Here is a 6,073-nt window from a genome sequence, read left to right on the forward strand (position 1 = left end):
GATTTTTAACTAGTAGAAAACACCAGTAACATATAAACTGTCGTATCTTATGAGACAAATATAGCTACTGTGCAGTTAGTACTTGCATAGCAAAAATAAATAAATACACTGACACTTTTCTGTAGCTTTACATCTTCCTGCAGTTTAAAAATACCAGTGCTGTGGTTGACCTTTTCCAAGATTTTTTTTCCTCTCTCATCCTTACTCTGCCTTCTGTGCCTTTGCAGTAAAACCATAGTCTTAGATAATGTTAGTTGACTTTCAAAGCCTTGTCGTTCTCTTCACTAATGGTGGGATTTGATATGCCCTGAATCTTGTTATAGACCTCTAACCACCTGCTGGCCTGTTGGTTTAGCAGAGACGAGAAAGGATTGTGGTACCCAGGGTATGCAGGGTGCTAGAACGGGATCAAGGTGTGTATTGGACTAAGGGGGACTTCAGCTTACATTGACATTGACCCAGAAATATCAATTACCCTTTGCCCTATTGCAACCAATTAACGCTGAACTCTTAGTACACGTTAGAGCTTCTCTATTAATGAAATAAGCTCTCTCCCTCTGACACTTTATAGTCCTTTGTTTTAGAAATTTGCATTACTTTTTGTTTGTTTTTGCAGCTGACTGAGCATCCCATAGGAAATGTTCATTAAGGGATTATAAGATGAACAGTTAATTCAAAATGGCATCAGCAAAGTCCTTTCAGGCATGTCTTCCCAGTCAGCCGCTATCTTGTTAACACAGGTATAATGAGTTTTGGAGAAAATTGTGAGTTGTGAATGTGGACAAAGCACCTCCATGGTCCTCTTGGTTTTGCTTTTCTATTTTTTCCTACTTCTTCTGCCTTAGATATTCCTCTATCTTTGTCATCCTCTTCATGCACTGAGTAAGTATAAACGTCTTTGATATTGATTTGGTCAGTTAAGTAGCAGAGGGAGGCTGTTAATCAGTTTCAGCTGCTTAGGTTTTAATGAAATTAACAACAGGTGCTGTTTTGTGACCAAACAATCAAAAACAGACTTCATGAATATGGGCTGAGGGCCCAACCTTCTCTAGTAAGCCCTGTGCTCACTGCCTTGGAGCCCAACTGGCTTTTGCCATTTGCTACCGATACCAGAACTGTTAAGTCCACCACTTGTGCTTTATACTGGTCACCAGAGCAACTCCCTGACTATCCTTTTTTTTTATAGCCTCCTGCTTTGAATACTATGCTGTACAATTTTCACTTTTCATCTTCCACCTTTGTAATCTTTGTCTTTGTTTTTACTTTATCCATCTTCTTGGTTTCCAAAGTCATTGTACAGAATACCACCCAATATTGGCTAGCTGCACTCTCCCCTGTTATCACTCTGCCGTCTCCTATCTCTTTCAGATTGTCTACTCCTGTGTCCACCTTAAGCCACTCTTATACGTTATTCTATATTCCTCCCTCTTCTTAAACTATGGTTTCACCATAGCTATTTCTCTCCATTTTGCAAAATCAACTTTTGTCTGTCCTGAGAACATGTTGATTTCTCTCCTTAGCACCATACCTACCCCTAACTCTTCATCACCTGTGTTTCCTTCATGTACATACCCACTGAAGTCCGCATCAGTTACCACTCTCTTGGAATCCACCAAGCTGTAAAACTCTAAACTAGAGCTTACAGTTTTTCATGTTTAATGCAGTATATGAAGAAAGACAACGAGTTTCTTTCTTCATGTTTTAATTACTCAAATATTTATATTGAGCTCAACAATGGGATCGAAAAACAAGAAACAACAACACTGTGTCACTGTTTGTGAGCAAAATGTTAATGTGGCTCTATTCAGTGTTTAATTTGGTTTGTATAAGCACAAATCTTCTGAGGTTGTGTCCAAATGCTTGTTCCCACACCACAAATTAATTACAACGCGCTCACAAATTCCTCCCAACGTGCAGTCATTAAATATTCTTTGAAAAGTAAACAACTATTAAACCAACTTCCCAGAGCTCTGATGCTTGGTAAAGAAAACGGTTAAATGCACCAGGCTTTTTATGACACGTTTTAATATTAAATGCAGTTTACAAAGATAAAACCCACAATCACTTACTCAGCAAAGTAGTTTGGAAAGAGTCAACAAATTTTTCATTGCTAAATGCAAACATCACAACGCGCTCTGTTTAGACCCAGACCAAACAGTATTGTTTGACTGATGATCGGATATGGGTCGCATAGGGTCAAGAAAGTTGGATTTGAAGCGCTTTTGCCTGCAGTGTGAACGCAGCCTTAGTGAAATTGTACTTCAGAATCGGTTTTAGTAAGAAGGAAGGAAATGATTTCTCTTTCAGCACATAAACATATTGTGGTGAGAAGTATAAGGACGTCGAAAAGATGGTGCACAAAGCTGCATCTGGCCACACAGAAAAACACACGAACTCAGAAGAGTGGATTTGTACAAAATCAAATGGCTGGCAGTAGACAAAGTTACACTGTCGTGCAATAAAGAGGATGCATGTTATTTCACAAAATGGCCGGTCTGTCTTAGCTGAGACTAGACTAGCAGCGTTTAATTGCTATCATCTACTCTACTCACTGCTGCCTTGCTTTTTTCTATCTTCCTCATTTTTTTCTTCTCTCTTTTTCACCCTAACACAGATAACTGCTCTTCATTTTTGTTGAGTGTATTTTCTTGTTATCATTAGGTTTGTTTGAACAGAGTCGTGAAAGAAGCTAAAAGGGTGAGTGGAGTCAGGTGGAGTCCCATTAAAGAGGTCAGATGTCTTCAACTCTCACACATCGCCACTGCTGTAGTTCAAAGTGGCTCAGCCTTTGGGTCCCTCCAAAAGCTTTTCATCCAGAAAACAACAAAAACCTTTTGAAAAGACAATTTTACGTCATTTCTAAACAAAGTTGACATTTGGTTAAGAAGTGAAAATTGAAGCCACTGAAAACATGTCTAGAAAAAGGCTGCTTCCTCCTCAAGTTCTGTAGAGGCTCCTCACACACCCATTGACACTCAAACTAACCTTTTTACATGTAATTTTACACAGCTTTCAATTGCAGTCTGTGACCATTATTACCAAAGTAACAATAAGTACTATATTTTAACATGCTACCATCCTTAACCTCACTTTAATTAAAAGAAAGTAGTTTTTTACAGAAGCTTGAATTTCTTTTCCTTTGCAACTATTGCTTTTTTCCTCCTCTTTTCTAGTTCTAAATTGGTCATAGTCACCTTAAGCACCAACTCAAAAATTTAACAGTTCTTTTCTTTTTTTAATCCCATCAATGTTGTCATGCACATCCTTGACTAAGAGTGATAATTATCCTTGCTTTTTGGAAACGACTCCTGATGGCCTGACAGCTTCTTTGATTATTTTTCTATTGCCAAAAATTTTTGAATTTAAAACTTGAGAGAGGAGGGCAGTCAAGGTGGTTGCATACTCAACAAAATGTGGGTTATTTCCGAGTGGACTTTGCTTTTTCATATTCTTGTCTAAAGCTAATTTTCTATCCTTTAGATAATAAAAAAAAGATTTTCAATTAAAAGAAAATTAAAAAACAGATCACCCTTTCATCACCGTGAAGGGGTGATGATCTGGCTTGTTTTGCAGCCACAGGACCTGGATACTTTGCAGTCACTGAGTTGACTATGAACTCCTCGGTATATCGGTATCCTAGAGTGATATTTGAGGCCATCCGTCCAAGAGCTAAAGACCAAACCTGGGTTATGCAGCACAGTGAGCAAATTTACAGCTCGTCATACAGAACAGTTATGATATATAGATGCATTTATATTTACTTTTATATAGTCAAGACGAGCAGACTACCGCATATCATTGCTGGGACTGTTGTTCCTCATATTCCCCATATCTCACTTGGTCCCCGTGACCACAGGAGGTAAAAAAAAAATCTAATAAAAAATCAAATAAACTCCTGTAGCACCTTTACCATAATATTTTTTTTTGTTTTTGTTGTTGTTGTTTTTAATCCATCCAGTATAGTGTATAGTGCTCTTCAGTAGTTCAGCTTTATTCCTCTTTCCTAGCTGAATAAAGAAATGCCTAGATGTGCATTTCAAAGGCTTCAACATCATAAAAGGGAGCGGCAGTCTTGGATGAAAGCTTCACTGTTCATTCAGAGATCCAGCACGATCCCTTCCCCTATCCGAGTGCTCCTCCGATGATGACATATGTTCTAATCATTGGGTCACGTCACATCTAATGCTCTCACTAACATCAAAAGTCTCACGTGGAGTTGCAGAAATTCTCAAAGAAGAAGAGGAAGGAGAAAGGAGACCGACTTCCTGGATTGGTTATGTTGGGGAGGAGAAGAAATCGCTTGACACTTCCTTCTCTGCTCTCCCATTTTTGAACCCCTCCGAGACATAAGGAGGGCGGTTGTAGCTGATCTCTGCCATTACTGACATCCACTGGGAGCTATATGTTTGCAGAAATGGGTTTCATCCATATATTTGCATCCATCCAGAGGTCACAAGAGAGACAAGGCACAGCGTGAAAAGCACAGGTCTTTGGCTAGTAATGTGCTTTTTCTCATGACTGCACTAAGCAACATGACCCATTTAACACCATTTGAATGGGCTTTGCTACTATATTGTGCTAGGTGGGTTAAACTTAGGCCCTTTGTTTGAATGGACAAAAACAGCTGTCTGCTTATTTTTTAAAGAGGTCAAGTTAGCTCTGTTTATTGTATTCTTTCTGATTTGACTTTAGGTTTAATTACAATTTTCACTGTCATAACATATGTTATCTATAGTTATCTTAGTGGAGAAATGTTAAATGAAAAGCATTAATAACATTAATTTAATTTACTTATATGGTATTCTTTTGTGTTTTTCTTTAAAGATCACCTTTATTTTTTTCAAAATACTATGATTTTGTGCCAGTATATATTTGACTTGCTGATGAAATGGCCGTACTGCTGCATCTCAATATCCAGAGGCGCACTAAAGGAATCAAACTGCATAAATAGCACACATTTCCCCCCCCTAGATAGGCCGTTTGCATGAACAGGCACTTGTTATGCACAATGTTTATCTATCTAGTGTTACCAACGAATGATTTTCTTTATTCATATCCAGGAATTTGAGTTCTTGGCCCATAATGTTTTCTTTTTTTCTATACTGAGACATTAATGGATGTGGCAATGCTGAGCCACAGCTGCAGCATACTGACACTGAGGGCATCTGTGAGAAAGACAATCATGTCTATGCTTGTAAAATCAGCTCAGATACTGTAAATGGCTGGCTGTTGCTGCAGTAACTGATCAATTTAAAATAAGTATGAAATGACATTATCATTTATAGACTTTGACGACTTTGCTAATCAGAAAATACACAGTCTTCATTGAACTAATCCAGATGGAAGCAATTCAAATAGGAAAAGTTGTGTGTATATATATATATATATAACAAACACCCAGCACGCCCCTGCGGGCGATTTATCCTTCAAGCTCGGGTCCTCTGCCAGAGGCCTGGGAGATTGAGGGCGCCCACCGATGCCTTCTTGTTCCAGTAGCCCACTTTTCGTCAGGGTGCCCTGGTTCCTCAACACCTGACGCGGACCTTGTTGATCTGGGCGACGTCCGGCTTGCTTAGCATAGGGGGGTCTAGCCTTAGTCTAGCCTATATATATATATATATATATATATATATATATATATATATATATATATATATATATATATATAGATAGATAGATAGATAGATAGATAGATAGATAGATAGATAGATAGATAGAGATATATATAGGTCAAATATATATCTATATCTATATATATATAGATATAGATATATAGATATATCTATATATATGTATGTGTGTGTGTGTGTGTGTGTGTGTGTGTGTGTGTGTGTGTGTGTGTGTGTACCCTACTGTACAGTACATATGTGTGATCAGTTATAGCTCAATAAATGTTCAATTCTTGCTGGCAAGTACATTCCATGATTCAGTAGTTTGTGGAACCACCTTTAGCAGCAATTGCTAGAATTAATACTTTTCTGTATGACTTTATCCGTCTTTGTATCGTTGTGGAGAAATTTTGGCCCTCTCTTGTTTGCAGTGCTTCAGTTCATTGAGGTTTGTGAACATTAAT

The sequence above is a fragment of the Aulonocara sp. 'chitande type north' Nkhata Bay genome, linkage group LG22, assembly GCF_057382095.1.
Source record: "Aulonocara sp. 'chitande type north' Nkhata Bay isolate Kocher_YH1m ecotype deep benthic linkage group LG22, A_spYH_male_GT1.1, whole genome shotgun sequence".
NCBI lineage: Eukaryota > Metazoa > Chordata > Actinopteri > Cichliformes > Cichlidae > Aulonocara > Aulonocara sp. 'chitande type north' Nkhata Bay.